The sequence below is a fragment of the Cryptomeria japonica genome, chromosome 4, assembly GCF_030272615.1.
Source record: "Cryptomeria japonica chromosome 4, Sugi_1.0, whole genome shotgun sequence".
In the NCBI taxonomy this organism is placed as follows: domain Eukaryota; kingdom Viridiplantae; phylum Streptophyta; class Pinopsida; order Cupressales; family Cupressaceae; genus Cryptomeria; species Cryptomeria japonica.
The window spans coordinates 600,495,955-600,516,272 of record NC_081408.1 but is presented as its reverse complement, the minus strand read 5'-3'; the positions used below and the strand labels follow the sequence as shown (position 1 = coordinate 600,516,272).

Sequence of the window (20,318 nt, the reverse complement as noted above, 5' to 3'; positions counted from 1 at the left end):
GTGAAAAGATAATGATGTTTTAAAGAAAAATATACTATTCATTAATTATCATTGGAATTTTAAATACTTAAATATCAATTATGTCTATCATAATCTATTCATCAATTTTTTTTTCTTATAAGTTTATTTGTCATATTCTGGTAAAAAACATACCCCTGGAAAACATACAAAATTAAATTATTAATTTTATGACACAAATCACAAAAAAAATTATAACAAACATCACGTACCTGAAAACTGAACACTCTAATACCCAATAGATCTTCCCAACTCCTTTGCTCAACAATTTCCCTATCTGAAATTTTTTTGTTATATAAGTACCACAACAAAAATGAGAAATGTGAGATCAAAATAAATCTTAAATACTCTATAAACAAAAGATTACCTTGTTCCTTGTTTCTAAATCTGTCAGACTTCTCTTCTACCATCTCCACCAATTTAGGGCCATCTTCAATACAAGATACCGATCCATCTCCTGCCATTTTTAGAACATTTCTTCCATATGGTAGGATTTGGATAAGAAAAGAGCACATTCAGCGGGCTCGGTTGGATCTAAGCATGGCAAGTAGTTGTATTCCTTTAGATGGTACAAAACAGTCTTCTTCTATTCTTTCTTTTTCAGAATTCACATTAATCTGGTTTGAAAATAGCATGTCAATACTCCAATTTATAATATTCCTTCCATTTACAAAGAGATGAAAAAATATGCAGCCTTAAAAGACTTTTATTGCCTATTGCAGCTAGAATTCCATTATGAGTTAAACACTTCCCATTTCTGTCTTTTATCTTACATTGAGATAAAGCTAATAAATGCAAGCCCCGTCTCATCTTTCACGACCCACAACATTTGTCAATAACCATCCATAAATAATAGTATTTAAAAGTAGTAAAACATTATAAGGTTTTTATTAAACAATGGTATTAAAATAATCTCATGACTGCATCTGCAAAAAGTCAAAAGATTCTTCATTAACTTTATTAAAGAAGAAATAATTATAATTTATATTAGACAATTTTAAATTACGCCATTGCATAGAAACAGTATTACATTAAATCACAAAGATATGATATTGTATCATGGATATAATCCATGATGTACCATAAACCTGAATGCAGACATAAATAGCATGCAATGCTGGTTCCAGTCAGGAAAATTTTAATTTTATTGTTGGCCAGTTTCAATCTGTATTTTTCTCTTTTTATATTTATTTTAGTTTTACTTTGAAATATTTAATATTTTAACATTTACTTTGAGTTATTTTGTATACAAATTAGTACAAATCTGAATTTAGATTTAATCAGTCTGTTTTAGCTATACTGACCCAAGCCAACTCGTATTGCATATATTTCCATGTATCTTATAGATTAGATACTAGGTGTGATTTTGTCTCCTAATATTGTTGTGACCATGAGCCCGTCTTCCAATTAAAACTTTATTCTTTCTTAATCCAAACCAACCCTTTTGCAAATTTGGACCACTGCCCATCAACTTGAACAACAAATTATTCAAAATTTCAAATTGGATACCTAGGATGTAATATTTCAGGACAAGTCCTAAGACACTAGTTATGCATTAAAATATTGTTGAGCATATTGGATCATATAAAGAGCATTACCAAGCACTGCATTTGCTTTCTGCACCTCAAATAGTACACTTAAAACATTTAACATTTAAGCATTCTACGTAGCTTGTCACTTGTGTCTTCCAAGTTTATAATCACTTGTACAACAAATCCCAATAATACTTATTCACATTACACTAGTTCCAAGAAAATATATCATTAAGATGTTTCAAGTACCGAAGTCAACAATACTTGAGGACCAAATCAAGCTGCATGGTGATATAAGCTGCACCCTACCTCACGGTTGTCTGAGAACCCCACATGCAACTACATAGAAGCATACTAGGGTTCTCTTGGCTACAAATCAACCTACAACAATTCATGCCTATACAACCTTCACTCTAACACTACCACCCAATCTGCAGCAGCAACTACCCTGCAACCTCTACTCACATGCAACAATAGAGACTTATCCTATATAAGCCCAGACACACCCATTGTGCACTATACGCATTAAGAACAACAAAGACACAAATAAATTTCATTACCTAAAAATTATAAAATATTCTCTTATATATTTGCAAGAACTTGTGCCTACTTGGCTCATACTCTCACACACACATTCAACTCCTCAAATATACACATTCAGCAACTGAACTACATGAGTCTGTTGTTCACATGCATTTTCACCTTCATTTGCCACACTACCCACTCAGTCCCACAACCTTTCCTCTTTGCTAGCACCTCTACACAGCTCATTGTTGGTGTTTTCTTCTACCCTACTTTCGGCCAATCTCTTTATGATTTGCATCTTTGAGCTCTCATGTTTCCTTCTCCTTGTCTGGATCTCTCTTTTTGTCAATTGACTCTCTTCTCCCAACTTCCTTCCTCAAGACTATTTATGCACCAAAACATCCACCTCCTCCTAACTTCCACATATTTCTTCTCAAACCTTCCTCCCTAAACACCTTTTTGGATTGTACCCACGTCTTCAAGCATTTAGACTCGCCTACCTCCTATCCTCTTGGATTGCTAAAGCACCCTACTATTAATTCAAAACCCCCATTGGAATTTTTTTAGGATCATCATCCCCTCTTTCCCCCTAACGCTAGCTGCAGTAGTTAATGTTTATTGGTAGGGAAGTAAATGTAGGTAGGTAAATTTGAAAGGGAAAGAAAATGTTGGTAGGCAGAGAAAACTATTGACAAAGAGAGAAGAATGATGAGTGCAATCGTTAGTTTTTTGCAGAGAAAAAGGGAATGTTGCAGCAGCAACAGAATTTGTGAAGAGAGCAGAGGATAGAAGAGAAGGGAGCAAAGTGCAACAACAGATAACTCCAGAGAAAAAAGAAGACAGTGTGCAGCTCCAGACACTTGAAACAAATTACTGACGCACAGCAGCTCAGATAGCAAAAAAAAATCAGCAATGAGGGAAACATCACTTCCTATGAAACCTAAATCATCTACATACAAGACAACAATTGAAATCTTACTATCACTTGCCTCAATGAAAAGCATGGGTTCACCGTTGCTTTTGCTAAATCCATTGCTCAACAAACATGAGTCAATCATGTTGTACCAAGCTCGTGGTGCTTGCTTCAGCCCATAAAGACTTTAGGTCTCCCTAAAATATGGAGTGATCGTTCTCTTCCATACACTAGGCCCTCATGAATGATGACAAGGTATAATCAACCCTCAATGGCTTCTTCCAACTCATCAGTGTTAATCTTAGAACTAATTTTTCCCTTCCATTAATGTATGAATTTCACAACCTTTTTTCAGTCATTGCTACCTACTACTTGACCCGAGCATTAAATGTTTGTCATCTATCCTACATGGCCAATTACTTTGTTGCCCAAACTTGCTTCTCTATCTTTCACCATCATTTATTTTCCCAATGGACCACTTTAATACTATAGCATCTTCTACTACTACGTCTTCCGATGCCTAATTACAGCCTCCAAACACTCCTCAAATCCCCTCTGCCCCCATGAGTAACACAACTCCTAATCTACCACTCTTATGTTGTTTTCCAGTGCCTCCTTGCAATTGTTTGGGCTTTTCCTTGGCCCCTTCATGCACCTTCATAACCACACAACCATCTATATGCTTTCATCCGATCATCCATGTAGCCAATACACCTCCACAACACTTATAGACTTATAGAAGTCAACAACCAACACTTCCATGACTACCTCTTCATCTTCATGGCCCCTCTTATTTAGCCGCCACTACCATGTCAACAACCCTATACTCTACATTGTACAACAGTGACCTCCAACCAACTTTACAACTCTCCAACTAACCACAAGATGTGCTTTGTATGTAAAACTCAAACATAATTAATTTTATCTAATGCTCGTGTGGTTAGATATATAAATTGTAAAACATAGTTCTATAAAACTAATGAAAATAAAACACAAACAATTACTTATAGAAGCTCCTTAGATTTCTTGACAAAATCTCCTAACATGTTTTCGAAAACCTCTCAGTGCGGTACTATTGGGGCTTCATGGATCTATTTTGAAGGAGAAGGGAGTCCCGTGAAACGAAAAAAAAATGTTGCAGGATAAATTAAAATATTCCCCTCAATCATAGCTGAAAATTTAAAAAGATGCAATTAAAGGGACATAAATTGTCCTACCAGTTTGAATTTGTGCTTTTTCCTGCAAAAATTTTTAATTCTTAATAATATTTTTTTATTTTTTTATATTTATTCTTTGTTTTATTAAACATGCAAAATAATAAAATTCATAAAACCACTAACTTTTATAATTTTAAGAATTTAAGTTTTTCTGTACCACCCACTTAAAATATTCTCAAAAGAGTGTCAACAGAAAACAATTTAATTTTTTTTTTTTAAACCCGCCGTGATAAAAACCCAGCCTAAACCAGCATTGAATGGAGGTATTATGTAAGACTGCAGACATAGCATGCTACTCCAGAGATCACTAAGCTTGTAAAACAGACCGTTTTAAACATGATGTGACTATTCGCTCGATGCATACTTCTCCTAAAACCAACAAAGAGAATGCCAGAGAACAGGTAATAATGCAGGTCAATTTAGAAAACCTACCTGTCTCAACGACTTGCTTAGAGAAAAATTGAGTGAAGCTTGTCCTTTTTCAAAATATCTGATCCGACGATCATAGCAAATGAGCAGTGCTTAGAATCTGTATTCACTGGTACCTTTCCCGAGCCTCCCTCATCCAATCCAAGGCTTCAACCCAAAACACTCGCGGGAAAAACTGCCCTCATTTCAAGGCGTGACGACAGCCAAAAAAACCTATTAAAATATCCATCTGCACTTCTAGCGTCACCGATTCCACGATTAGGTTTCATAGGATGGCAGGAACGAGCTCCATTTCTTTTCCTCTTTGAGTTAAACCCCTATTTTTAGACGTTTTTAACTGTGAGCTTTCATGACATACAGCTGGAATTTTGTCTCATTTATTCGCCGGATTTCTTCTTAATCGCTGTTTTTCCTCTCTCCTCGGCATGTAACGCAACTGTCCATTAATTGATGGATTCCTTGCGTTGATGGGTTTACCACTATTAATATGATGCAATAAATAGAATTGATTAATAGTTAAATTGAGAGTGAGTGGTAATTGAGAGGAGAAAATAAATAAATTTATTTTTTCATGCATTTATTTTAATTTAGGTTATTTTAAGTTATTTAATTTATTTTTTTAAAGTACTAGTAAAACTAATTGTAATCAATATTATATTATTATTAAAATATTACTATATTTTTATATTTCTATTAAACTATTTACCAAATAAAAAAATAAAAAATAATTGATTAATAGTTAAATTCTGAGTGAGTGGTAGTTGAGAGGAGAAAATAAAAAATATATTTTCTTTTTCTTTTTCTTTTTCAAGCATTTATTTTAATTTGGGTTATTTAAAGTTATTTAAATTGGACTGTGTTCTCCTAGGGAAACCTATCTCCAAGGAAGAAATTGCACATGCCATCTCCTTCGTGAGTAATGACAAATCCTCGTGCTCGGATGGTTTCCCAATGGAGTTCTATAAGGCCAGTGTTGATTGGATTGTTAATGATCTGCTAGATCTATATGTGGAAGTCATTGGTAGAGGAACACTTAGTAGGGATATCAATCAAGGTCTCATCAAGCTCATTCCAAACGAGGGTGGTAAAACATTTATCAGGAATTGGCACCCAATTACCCTCGTCAATGTCTCATATAAGATTTTGGCCAAGGTTATAGCCGGTAGATTGGAGGAGATCCTTCCTAGAATTATTAGCCCCACCCAAACAGGATTTGTGAATGGAGGGTACATCTTAGAAAATCTTGTCACCTATTGGGAATATTTGCATTGGGCAAACGCTTCAAGACAAAATAGTGTTATGCTATTGATTGACTTTGAGAAGGCCTACGATATGATTGAATGGGATTTCATACTACAGATGCTCCATAGCTTGGGATTCCCAGAGGTATATTGCAAGTTGGTTTAGACTCTACTATGTGATGCTAATGCAAAAATTGAGGTGAATGGCATGAGGTCAAACAACTTCTCACTATCTAGATCTATAAGGCAAGGGTGTCCTCTTGCTCGTGCCTTGTATGTTATTGTCGTTGATGCTCTACATTATTTGGTTAAGGGAAATGAACTCATCCCCAAGATTAAAGGAATTGGTCTTCCCAATAAGGAAGAGTTGACTAATGTGCAGTTTGTTGATGACACAACAATTATGATGTCCCTTGAGGAAAATAACTTGTATGCTCTGTTGGAAAAGATCAATATTTTTTGCAAAGCTTCTGGTAGTAAGGTGGCCCTACATAAATCTTCTTTGCTTGGATGGGCTAACTCTCCCCCTACATTGTTGTCCCAATTCTCAATAAAATGGGAGGCCCCAATCAAATAGTTAGATACTTGGGTATCCCTTTTTCAGTATTTCCTAATCTAAAAGAAATGTGGGAGTGGATCAGGAATAAGAGTGATAAGAAACTTTCTAAATGGAACATGAACTTTCTCTCATTGGCTGGCAGGTATCAAGTTTGCCAGAAGGTACTCTCCTCATATAATATATACTTCTCCTCTACGCGGCTATTCTGCAACTACCAATTTAATCATATCCAGAAGAAAAATAGGATTTTTTTGTGGTCTGATAGAAAGGGCAATCGAAAGAAACATGTTGTCAGATGGGGTTGGTGTGCCTTAAACAGAGATATTGGAGGGATGGGGCTGAAAGATCTTAGAATTCAGGGGATTGCCTTGGCTTCCAAATGGATTTGTAGGGTAGTTTCTAGAAATGAGTCTTGGAAAGTGCTTTTAAGACAGAACATCTTGATGTCAGCCCCGAAGAGGGCCAAGAAGTGGAGGGATTTACCATTTTGTGATCTAATTGGAGGTAAGTCTGAAGTCTCCCCCAATGGTTTTGTGATCTTTAAATCCTTATGGAAAGCCTAGGAGATGGTGAATCGGTTCATTAGAAATAATGAATGTTTTAAAGATGATAATTGCATCAATGCTAACAGATCCATATGGTGGAATTTATTTCATAGGGATAAGCCCCTTGCCATACTCTAAGGTTGCTCTTCTCTAAAATGGCATAACTATGGTATAAGAACCTTTGTTGGTGTGGTTCATAATGGTTCCTTAATTTCTTGGGTAGTGTTATCATGTAGGTTCAATGTGCTTCCTTCTCAATACATAACCTATATTCTTTTGAAAGATGCTCTCTCCCCCTAGACCTCCTCACCTCCTATCTCCATAACCCCCTCCTGCCCTTCTTCCTTTGGTTGGCTAGATAATAACCCCCTCCCATGCATCAAGTCTAAAACTATCTATAATACCCTGATGGGCTCCTCCTTTGTTATTGAACATCTAAATGTTGTGTGGAATCTGGATTGGAGTAAGGTGCAGTGGGGCAAAGATCTTAATAGGAGATGGTCTGGGTCTTCAGAACCTAAGAAGAAGTTTTTTGCTTGGAGAGTGTTATTAAAAAGACTCCCCTTTAAATATCCCAATGGAAATGTCACCCTTTGTCAAACTTGTGGCCTCCCTGAATCTGTCCAACATGTCTTCTTTGAGTGTCTATTTACTAAAGAAGTCTGGAGCCTGTTTGGTCTTCATTTTGATAGGATTAATGTAACACGCATTGATGTTGTCCTAGGATTCATTAAGGGTTGTAAGAAATCTGGTAACTCCTTTTGGTCTTTTCTTTCTTTGGAAATCTTATGGTTGATATGGAAGTTTCGAAATGATGAAGTTTTTAATGGTAGGAGTAGGAATCTTACTGAGTCTCTGAGGGGACTCATTTTTCATCTCGTCTCTTTGCAAATTTCAATGGTTAAAAAGTTGGATGAGGAAAAAATTGATAAATGGATGGATGATGGCACCATTCTTGTTCACATGAGAGAGATTTCTCATGGGTTCACATGGGAATGGGGTGATCTACAGAAGACTCCGCTAGAGCAGGCACTGATAAAATTCATGCACCACCTCGAGGCGCGACAGACTATGGAGAATTTGATCAGCAAAGAGGAGGACCATCTTCGAGAGAGGACCTCACACCCTCACAAGGAACAAATCCTAGATGTCTTGGTGGAAGTATGGATGGAAGGAGACCGGGGTTGGACTGCCTAGATCCCGCCTATTGGAGCTAACTGTCATCCTGAGGGTGACATTGTGTTTAGATGACTAGATGATGATATTGTGTTTAGATGACTAGATGATGACATTATGTCCCTTTGTCATAGTCTTTGTGATTATCAATGATGTAATTTTTGGTCTCTTTTAATTATCTTGTTCGGGGTTGGTTATATCCGACTTGTTATCTAGTTGTGGGCATGTCTGGTTTCTATGGACTCTGATATGTAATCTTTTGTTTGAACTCCTTTATATTTAATAGAAAAAAAATTATTTAAATTATTTTTATTTAAGTAATTGTAAAACTAATTGTAATTATGACAGTGTCATACAATATGACGAGTGTCAATTTTAATAATAGGGGGTTTTTAATCTCGCATGTCTATCAATCCATTATGTGAGTATTAGTACATCTTTCAACGTAATGACTCGTGCTTCAATATAGAGATGTACGAGAAGATAAAGGGAGAGAGAAGTGGAGATAAATAATAGACAGGGGGATAGAGAGGGAGATATGGGGAGAAATAGATAAGATGGGGAGATAGAGAGAGGGAGGACCAAAGAGAGAGAGAGAGAGAGAGAGAGATGGATATAAGGACATAGAGGTAGAGAAAGATATGAATATAAATAGATAGAGAGAGGAAAGAGAGATCAATAGATAGAGAGAGGGAGAGGGTGTGATATAGATCATGGAAAATATAAATAGATAGGGATAGGGAGAGAGCTAGAGATATATGCTTACAAAGAGATGGAGAGAGGGGTGACAAAGACATAGAGAGATATTGTACAAGAGAGATGGAGAGAATAAGAGACAAAGATAGAGGTGGAGATAATGATACATAGATAGAGAGGTGGGAAATATATGGACATAGAGATAGAGGGGGGAAAAGTGAGAAAGGAAGATGGTGACAAAGACAAGTAATAGAGATAAAGATTTAGAGAGAGGGGGACATAAAGAGAGGGGGAAAGATATAGAGATAGAGATGGAGATAGCGAAAAAAAACATGTCGTGTGTGCATATGCATTGAGAGAGGAATATTAGAGAGATATAAAAACAAGGAGTGATGGGGAGAGGGGAAAAGATTGAGAGATAGAGAGATAAATATGAAGTGCGTGTATATGCATTAGAAAGGAGAACTAGAGAGAAATAAAAAGAGGGAATGATGAGAAAGAGGGAGAGAAGGATATATAGGGATAGAAATAAGTGGAGATAGGGATAGAAATGGGTAGAGATAGGGATAGAAAGCAGAGATAAAATAGATATAACTTTCAAAGTATAAAGGGGGTGAGAGAGGGAGAGATGGAAGGAGAGAGAGAGGGGGGGAGTGGGAGAAATAGAGATAGAAAGAGGGCAACAATGAGAGATGGGGAGATATAGAGTTAGAAAGATAAAGATATATGAAGTGATATCAAGAGAGATAGAGAGGGATATAGAGAGAGTAGGAGAGATGAAGTGAGAGGAGTGTATAAGAGAGATAGAGATAGAGATAGAGATATGAAGGGATAAATAAGGAGTGTGTGTTTGTGTGAGTGAGAGATATTAAGATAGAAATAGGGAATTTGTGCATGAGATATGGAGAGAGGATATAGAAGTATAGAGATATAAAAGAGGGAGTAATAGGGAGAAATAGAGAGAGAGGAGGCAGAGGTAGAGAGATAGATATAGTGGGAGAGAGAGAGAGAAAGAATAATCAAATGGCATGCTACCCTGAGCATAATTCATCAAGGATACATATTATACTAAATTTATTGGCATGAAATGAGTAATCAAAAGTTAGTTTATCTCTCTCATTTTAGTCTTTTAATTTAGATTTTAAGTTGAATTTTATTTTATTGTATAAATTAAAATAAAAATTTCTATTTAAAAAAATTAGCAAGTGCCACGTAGTGAAGAGTAGTTGCCTTTATAGTATTGTAATAAAAATATTTGTTGTAAATATTAATTATTATTATTTTTAAATTATATTATTTAATTATATTTTTGTAATAATAATTATAACTCACTTCAATAAAATATTATAATATAATATAAACATTATAGTGAAAATATACATTTTCTTAAGAATATAATCTTAATTTAATTATAAAATCTATATAATTATAATTATAATAATAAAATCAACCTTAAACTTAATTTATAATTATTAGTTTAAGATTATATGTTGTTTTAATTATATTTATGTAAAATTAATTATAATTGATATTAAAAAAATAACTATTAATATCTATAAAAATATATAATATAAACAATAAAGTTAAAATAGGTTTGTTTTTTTACCCGTTCATGGGTTTCCTAAGGTTAATCCTGCTAGTGACCATTTGGATAGAGAGACGGTAAAGTGGTCAAAACCAGAGAAGGGGTGGGTGAAGATATGTTTTGATGGAGCTTCAAAAGGCAATCCAGGGACCTTAGGAGCGGGATGTGTGGCTTGTGATGATGAAGGAAAGATCCTATGTATGAGGGCTAGAAGGCTTCAAGATGGCACTAACAATGCGGCGGAAGCTCAGGCAGCTTTACTTGCAGTTGCTTTAGCATCAAATATGAAGGTGATGAAGTTACATCTAGAGGGTGATTCCCAAATTATTGTCCAAGCTCTGGTTAAAGGGCATACTCCGTGTTGGAAATTGAACAAATATGTAAATATTATAAGTGAAAAACTGAAAGTGTTCAATAATTACTGCATCTCACATGTGAAAAGAGAGGGAAATACTATTGTATATGGGTTGTCAAATGAAGCATGTGGTCTTGAGATAGGGGAGGTGAGGTGGCGGAATGACAAAAATGAAACCGTTAAATGGAACTAAGACGCTTTGCCAAGTTGGTACGACATTTTTTTCAAATTCCTTGTTAGAAGCTGGCTTTTTTCTCGCGCAAGTGTGAGTTAATGAGCAGTTATTGTGACATGATTTGAATTGGCGGTGATGGTGGAGAGCCATGCATTAAATGCCAATTTCGTAATGCCCGCACTGGTAATGAATAGACTTGGCAAGTTGGTGAAACCAAATTCAAATCTAGTTTTATTAAAAAACTCTGCAACTTTTCAAAAACTTCAGAAATAGAAGCCAATTTTACTTTGGAATCCTCTAAACTGATGCCGACTTTTTGAGGTCCTGTTCCTCCAAATAAGCTCAAGAAAATGTTTCTCGCTAAAGACCCTCTACTCTTGAAAGCAATTCAGTTGGTTTTAGGAGAAGAAGTGGTTGTCATCGGTCACTGTTATAGGTGCAGAGCAGACATCTACTCGCTCCTCATGGCATGGGGTCTAGAGCTGTGACATACTGTCGAAGAGGTGAGGAAAGTATTGCAGAGACTAATTCTAGGAGAGTACCTTTTAAATTTGGAATCCCTATTGGAGTGGGTGGTGCTAGGATGGGGCTTTAATCTTGCAGAAGGTATCCCACAGGAAAATGAGGAGATGAGGGCGCGTCACTCACGTATTCAGTTTCTTCGATGCCATAAAGAAGTTAAAATGCGCTTCAAGGATGATGTGAAGAGAGGCTGGGAAGGGCTCCTAATTTTTGTCCAAATCATGTACATTGAAGATGTGATTAGGCAGGAGGGTGGAGGAAGAGTGGTGGAGAATTTGAGCCCTAGGAGGCCGATTACGAGGAGATTATCTGTAGAATTAGCAAAACACATGGGGGGTGATGCAGAGGGTGGTTGTGGTGGCGAGGCAATTTATCTAGGCTCACGAGGGGCAATAGGTAAGGATGCAGAAGGAAGGAGGGGACGTCCACATGTCAGAAGAGGAGACTCTCGTTGTAGTAGGATGGCTGGTGAATCAAGTGCCTCGACTACAAGAGGTGTGAAGGAAGAGTTATGAATAAGTCACAATAGGCATGGTACCCATATGTGTCGTCTTTCTCTGCTTTTCTATTTCAGTTAATTTTTCAATTGAAACTTTAAACTTTCTGGACTCCGATTAGTTCATTTCAAGTTGAAATGCCTAAATTTTGACTGGCAAGATGTAATATGTTTTTTCGTACTCATAGTATGGGGGTGTAGTTTGTGTGGGCGTTGTTTACTCGTTTTGAATTCCAGTTTTTTGGGAGGATGATTTGGACCGTTTTGTGGATGTTTTTTTGGATTAGATATCATATAAACATTACATATCATTAGAAATGACTGAGTTTAGCAGTATCAAGGCACCAAAGGAGGGTGCATACACAAAAAATATACAGTTGACGAGCATCTCCACTTTTGGGAAGATGATTACATTAGATACATCTTAATTATAACAACAACAAAAAATAGAATAGACAGTTCTAGAGGACTAGGAAAAAGAGATTTCAGATTCTGGTGCAAGGTTAGCTCCCAATGGAGGGATCCATGCTACCCAACCCAGGTTTCCATCCTGCCATACTTCCACTCGGCCATCGAGTATGTCCTGCTTGTGGGTGTATGAGGTGTGCTCATGGAGCAGGTCAACTTCCTCCTGAGAGATCTCCATGTGTAGGTGTCTACAGTCCATCCGTCTCATGAAGGCCATGAGTGCTTGTTCAAATGCAGCCTTTCCCGGTTCATCTCTTTCCCATGTGAAGTCGTGGGGCAGCTCTCAGATGTATACAGTGGTGGCACCTTCCTTTATCCATTTATCAAACTTGTCTGAATCCAGCTTTATTACCACAATTACTTGCATCAAAACAGTAAAAAAAAATGAGTCTCCTAAGAGACTCGGTGAGGTGCCTGGTGTTGTTATTAAAGACATCATCATTATGGTATTTCCAAATGAGCCAAATAACTTCTAAAGATAAACAAGACCAGAAGATATTTGCACTTTTCCTACAACCCTTAATGTAGCCTAAAACAACATTTATGATTTCAACAAAATTAGATTCTAGATTAAGGCCGAACAAACTCCATATTTCTTTTGCAAAGTGACATTCAAAAAAGTTATGTTTCACAGTTTCAGGTACTCTACATATTTTGCAATTTAGGTAGTTACCCTCCTTATCTTTTATCGGGAGTTTATTTAATAGCAGGCGCCAACCAAAGAATTGTTTTTTTGGTTTATTTTGAGCCATCCAAAACTTACCCAACCTATCTTTCCATTCCTTTGGTTCCCATTTTAGATCCCAGCATCTGTTCAGGTGAAGAAAAATGGTATCAGCCTCAATAAGTGAAGCATATATGCATTTGGCTTTAAGGGAGGGGAGAGGTGTGCCATCAACCCAGCAGAGTGCAGAGATGGGGGAGTGGGGGAGAAGAGGGTGAGATGGGGGAAAAGCAAAAACTAAGGCCATTTTAAGGATGCTCTGGGAGCTCGGGATAGAGAAGGTAAGTTTCAGATCCTCCCACGTTCTCATTTGGCCATTCTTCAATATTTGTTCAAAACATTTAATTCCCATATTGTGCCATTTTAGTGCAGAGCAGCCTTAAAGAGCTGCTAATGGTTTCCCATTATGAAATAGATTCCACCATATAGATCTGTTACTAGCAATCTGCCTCTGTATACTTCCATTTACATTGTAGTGTACCAAGTGTTTCACCTACTCCCAAGCTTTCCATAGAGACTTAAAGACCCCAGACCCAGCTGGGGACACCTCTATCTATCCAAGAAGAAAGTCAATCATGAGGAGATCCTTCCATTTCTTGGCTTTCTTAGGGATTGAGGATGAAATATTGTTTCTTATTAGAATTTTCCATGGCTCATCCCCATCCATGGCCTTGAGAATCCATTTGGAGGCGAGGGCCATGCCCTGTAGTTTGAGATCTTTTAGACCCATCCACCATAAAGCTTATGCATAGTGCACCACTCCCATTTCATTGCATGCTGCTTCCTAGTACCTTTTCCATCTGACCATAGGAATTCCCTAATTTGTTTTTGGATATGATTGAATTGATAGTTTTTGAAGAGCTAGGCAGAGGAGAAATAGATGTTATATGATGCCAAAATCTTTTGATAGACCTGAAATCTTCCAGCCAAAGATAGATAGTTCTTGTTCCAATTAGAGAGCTTCTTCTCTATCTTATTTCTTACCCATTCCCACATTTCTTTTAAGTTTGGAAGGACAGAGAAGGGGATGCATAGATATTTTACAATATGAGTAGGGCCCAACTAGTTGAGAGAAAATTTTGAGAGCCAGTTCGGGGGGTTGTCAACCCAGCCAAGTAGATTGGATTTGTGCATAGCTATCTTACTGCCAGAGGCTAGGCAAAATATATTTATATTTTTTCAGTAGAGTAGCAAGGTTTTCTTCCTCAAGTTTAATTAAAATTGCAGTGTCATCAGCAAATTGGACATTACAGATTTTCTTTTTGTTAGGTAAGGATATGCCCCTGACAAGAGGAGTGATAGAGGAGTCTTTGAGTAGATAGAACATTGCATCAACAACTAGAACAAATAGGGTTGGGGCTAAGGGGCATCCTTGTCTTATAGATCTGGTCAGTGTAAAATTGGGGGATCTTATCCCATTCACTTTAACAGACGCATTGGCATCACATAATAGTGTTTTGACGAGTTTGCAAAATCCAGGGGGGAAACCTAGTGATTGAAGCATCTGAATGACATATTCCCATTCTATTCTATCATAAGCTTTCTCGAAGTCTATGAGTAACATAGCTCCATTTTGCCCTGATTCCTTTGCCCAGTGGAGTGATTCCCAACATGTGATTAGGTTCTCTAGAATATACCGTCCTTTGACAAATCCTGTTTGAGTAGTACTGATAATCTTAGGTAAGATCTTTTCCAATCTGCTTGCTATCAACTTCGCTAAGATTTTATATGACACATTTAACAATGTAATGGGTCTCCAATTTTTAATTAGGGTTCTTTCACCCTCTTTAGGGATGAGCTTGATCAAACCTTGGTTAATGTTTTCTCCTAGGGACCCAATGTGAATAGCCTCAGTATATAGAGCATGAAGGTCATCCACAACCCATTCAATATTTTCTTTGTAGAATTCTATCGGGAATCCATCAGGTCTAGGGGATTTGTCATTATTGAGAGCTAATATAGCTTCCTTGATTTCTTCTTTAGAAATAGTTCTTTCAAGTATCCTGCTATCTTACTCATCAAGAAGTTTGGGGATCAAAGACATGACTAACTTTCTTGCATTTTCCTGTTCCTCCCTAACTGGTTTTGCAGAGAACAATTGCTTGTAGAACTGAGCAAAGCACTCTAGAATCTCATTTGGGTCAGAGAGGTTTTTATGCTCTTCCCATATGGTGTCTATTTTCTCTCTTTCTTGTTTCATTTTAAGAATCTAGAAGAAAAATTTAGATCCTCGATCCCCAGTATCTAACCAGTTCAACTTAGCCCTAGTTCGCCATCCTTTGATTTTATGATTTTGCAACCTTCTAAGGTCATTTTTGGCCTTAATTAGTTGATTGAAGAGTGTTACATTCTTCGGATCCCCTTGAAGTTCAAGCTCAGCCATTTGTAGGGAACTGTGCAATTGCATCTCAGATGCTCTGGCATCTTTATCTTTCTTTTTACCTACCACCTGGCAAAGTGAGTTCCAGGTTGTAATATTTTTATTCCATCTATCAATGTTTGTCAACTAGTTGTTTCCATACTTATTATACATTCTGACCAGGTACAGTGCACATTTTAGGTCATCATCCTTTAGAAGACTAGTGTTTATTCTAAAGTTCGAGCTAGGGCTTGGTATGGCCATTCTACTATTAGTTACCTTTAGCCCGATCATAATAGGGTGATAATCAGATAATGTATATGGTATGACAACATATTGAACACCCTCCTTATTTTTAACAATTTCAAAAAAGTCTTTGTTGAAGTAAAATCTATCTAGTCTGCAATAGACCCTCTTATTGTACTGTTGGTGGTTACACCAGGTGTACCATATTGAATCATGCTCTCCCTTCTTTCCTGCTATTGGGTCAGTCAATCTCGTTTTGTTAACCATCCTTTCCCAGTGTATTCTCTCAGCACCTTTCCATTCCACGTTGTTCCCTCCCTATTTATCTTGTGCATTGATTACCATGTTAAATTCCCCTCCTAAGAGCCAGGGGATGTCTTCCAATTTTGCAATCCATTCCCACATTGCCCCCCTTTCTCGATAATCATTAGATGCATAGATTGAGCAGAGACCAAATGTATAATTTTCATTTTGTATGATAGCCCATACTGCCCTATCACAAGGGGATTGTCCCCATTTGACAACTTTATTCACCCATTTAGGGTTTAACAATATTGCAGCTCCACCCTTCCCTTTAGGGTGATTGGTGAAGAAGGGGGTGGCCTCCCTCCAAATGGATTTTAGACCAATTTCTAGAGAAAACCCCACTGATTTTAGTTCTTGGAGCATAAGGGAATCAATTTCCTTGTGCATATTTAGAAATCTTTTGATGACATATTTCCTATCAGGGGCCTCTAGTCCCTTGATGTTCCATGGGATGGTTTTCATCATTAGGAGGTTGCTTCAGGAGTGTCCACTAGGGATTTAAACCCTTCAAAACATTTGGGCCATTCCTCAGGTTTAGAAAGATGGTTGGCATTAAAGGCTACAGTTGAGAGTGGTCTACCTCTCTTCTTCCTGACTTCAGAGAGCTGCTCATGTCCCAATGATTCTTTCCTAGCTATATTGTCTTTATTAACCTTAGGAGACCTTTTTCTCCTTTTTTTTTGTTTTATTACCAACTAGGTCTTCTCCCCCATTATTAGCTCCAACCTCAAAGGTTCTCGGATCAGGGGAGTATGAAGTATCCCCCTCATTATTGCTAGTCACAGTTTCATCAGACTGCTTCCCAGGTTCAGTACCATGCCCATTCTCTAGGGGTTGGTCAGAAGGAGAAGTGGTAGGCCTCACCTCCCCATCAATGTTATCAAAGGTCCTCTCAGGAGGTTTGTTGGGGGTGTGGTGATGTATCCCCTCCATCCTTATTCTCCAATGGAGTAATTTCAAATTGAGGGATGCTCCTATCCTCGAAAGGGTCATTTTTATTATCTTTAGGCCCCTGAGGGGAGTGACTAACTACCTCGGTAAAACTGGTGGTAACATGAGTACCACCATCTTCCCCTTCAATCAACTCTTGGAGGAAGGGTATGGTACATGATTCAATCTCCTTTTTTTGGTTATTTAATGTCATTCCAAGCTATTTTCTATGTTTTGCAGCCACTTTCAACTTTTCCATGATAATTTGCTGAGCATTTTGCGTTCTGGGTTCACCTATAATAGTGGAGTTTTTAACTACAACTAGTTCCATTAATTTGGGTTCACTGGCAGCCAAATTAGCTTCTTTCAAGGCCAACTGATACTTGAGCAAGGATTTGGCAATTGAGGGAGGAGCACTGGCAGGAGAGGGGTGAGCTTGTGGTTGACAAGTTGGGGGGGTAGGATCGGATGGGGGTATTGAGTCAATGACAATAGGCTGGGAAGATGGGTCGCGAGGTGGAGGTGTAGAGTGCACTGGGTGAGGAGTAGAATCATTTTGCTTAGAATCTTCCAAATCTGGGTGTAGGTAGTTTCGAGCAGAGGCCTTCTTGGAGGAGGTACCATTTTTCTTTACCATCAGAGGGCAATTTTTAAGGAAGTGCCCACTTCTTCTACATTTATGGCATGCATTAATACCTCCCAAATATTCTAAGGGACATGAGAATACTTGGTTTTTAATACATATATCTATTCCAGAGGGAAAAGTTGATCCAGGGTTGAAAGCAATAAGAACCCTCGCATCCATATGGGGTAGTAATGCAGCCGAGGAATCAATTTTAATTACTTTGCCGAGAGGTTCAGTGATTTTAGTAATACATTTCCATAAAAATGGGGGGACATTTTTAATAACTACCCATTTAGGGTTGGAGAGTGCCATTATTTCCTCATTACATGCAAGAGGGGTCCAGGGAACGACCCTAAAATAGGCGTTACCTATACTCCAAAATTGTTTCTCGACAACCTTCCTCTGCATTTCTTTATCATTAAAAAAAATAAGAAATAACCCTTTTTGCAACATTCTACATAACGAAAACTGAATTCCAAATTTTATACACCAAGTATCTTGAAACCATTTATTCAAATATTGTCTAGATGGTATTTTACCTACATAAAGGACTGCTAAAAAAATTGCAGAATCCCTAAGCCTAGAAATCTATTTAGAAATGCATTCAGTCATAGAGGAATTAGGTTTAATGATGACTCTTAGGGCCGAGGCAACCTCACCTTCTTCGCGGTTTTGGGTTGCTGCTGCATCTTGGGCTGCCTTTGGTTCGAACCTCGCCTCGTCTGGGAAGGTCGTGCAGAGCCCTTGGATGGCTTGGCTGAACATTTTTTTGCCATTGTTGGTGACTTTGTGGGTATTAATCCCACCGCCATCGAGTTCCTTCTCCATTAATGGAGGCACGAGCAAGAATAAATGCGGGGGCTTCCCACTAGGTCTGGGAACCCTCGGGTGGAGACCCGACCTGCTGCCAAGGACCGTTCGTGTTCGTCCTTGGTTGCAGAACTCTGCCAAAGTCTTTTTTTTTCAATTCAAAACCCTTTTAATCTTGTGGATGTTTTTTTGGGAACTTCTGGATAGTTCATTATCTTGCTGAAGTTGTAATGTTTAATTTCAAATAAATAAAATACAAATATTACCGATAAAAAAAAGTACAAATATTACCGATAAAAAAAAGGTATTTTTTAATAACTAAATGAAAAATATTTAAATTTATGATTAAACGTTACAAAATTGTATTGTATAGATTAAAATAATTAAAAAGAAAATTATGATTTTAAAAAAGAATTAATAAAAAATAGAATTGTAGACACCTAAAATTGTCCAGACTAATTAAATAAATATTATTTAATTAATTTATTTATTTAGCCTCTTCTAGCCCTTTTCTAATTTAAATAAATACTTTTATTTATTTAAATTATCCCTTTCTTAAATTAAATAAATACTTTTTATTTATTTAATTTATCCCACTTCCTCTATTGATTAAATAAATCTTTATTTATTTAATTAATTCATTAGCTTTTTCCTTCTATGACACATGTCACTTATCTCTTAATTCTCTCTTTTTTTTGTATTAAGTATCATAGAATCACAAAGTTCATTTTTGCTTATTCGAGCATCCATGTTACAAACTTATTACATACTAGCTCTTTTCGAGCACCAAACTAGAAACAATATTTGGAAGACCAAGGGTCACAACTTAGAAATCCACTTTAAACAACCAATGGAAGACCAAGGGTCACAACTTAGAAATCCACTTTAAACAACCAATGGAAGACCAAGAGTCACAACTTAGAATTCTACACAAAGGTGTCCCTCATGAGAGTTGAACTTGGGTCTCCACATTGAGAACTCAATGCTTTAACCAACTAAGCTCAACCCCTTGGACTTAATTCTCTCTTACCTACCCCCTCATCATTTTACTATTTTTTCTACCTATCCTTTAATCCTAGCCGACAATTTATCATCTTCACCTTTTAATCTTATCCCTCCATTTCCTAAAGTGTCTTCTATATAAGAGGATACTCCCTTCATTATCAACCCTAATCAATTAATCAATATTATGCAATCAAGTCTTCTTGTGATCAAGCGTCTTCAACCACAATCTGATCTTTGTTGAGCTCTTGTGCACACACAATTTAATCTGCGAGCAAATATATCAAACAAGATCAATAGAGATACGAGACAATGGAGATTGAAACCCTACTTGACATGTGAATGGTAATATTGTTTATTTTGTTGATTTACATGTTCTTGGGTATCTTCATTGGTGTATGGTGAATGTTTTATTGTAGGCCTTAGATTGTTTGTGGTTGAATCTTTAAGGTTTTACAATAGTTTTCATCATCATTTTCACCATTTACAAGAATGATTTAAAAAAAAATCATACAAAATTATAATTATAAAAGATACATTGTTGGGTTTATTTTTTTAATAAAAATATTTCTTGTGTAATGCTTGTAATGAAATAGTTTAATTATTTATTTAAGTTTTTATTTTATTTCATTTAAATGGTGTGAATCAAATCCCTATACAATAGTAAATCAATTTTATTACCTATATATTTTAAAAAATAAAAAATAAAAAATTATTTTAATTTATAGATGTTTATAGAGAAAAGTCACTTTATTTAGAAGAAAAATGAAAAAAGTTAATTAAAATAGATATTTATGTTTTAAATCTAAAAAAATCTTTTAAAAAAGTCTATTAAATCTATCATTCCTATAAATTTGTTCCTAT

The 20,318-nt window shown here is 36.6% G+C and overlaps 1 long non-coding RNA gene across 1 annotated transcript; it reads right to left on the bottom strand.

The window, feature by feature from the left end:
• Positions 1-229: 229 nt before the first annotated feature.
• On the bottom strand, positions 230-5,087 carry LOC131061077 (uncharacterized). Its single transcript, XR_009110490.1, has 3 exons — positions 4,638-5,087; positions 386-635; positions 230-295 (listed from the first exon to the last, which is right to left on the bottom strand). It is a non-coding gene; the product is annotated as an uncharacterized LOC131061077 (long non-coding RNA).
• Positions 5,088-20,318: the final 15,231 nt, after the last annotated feature.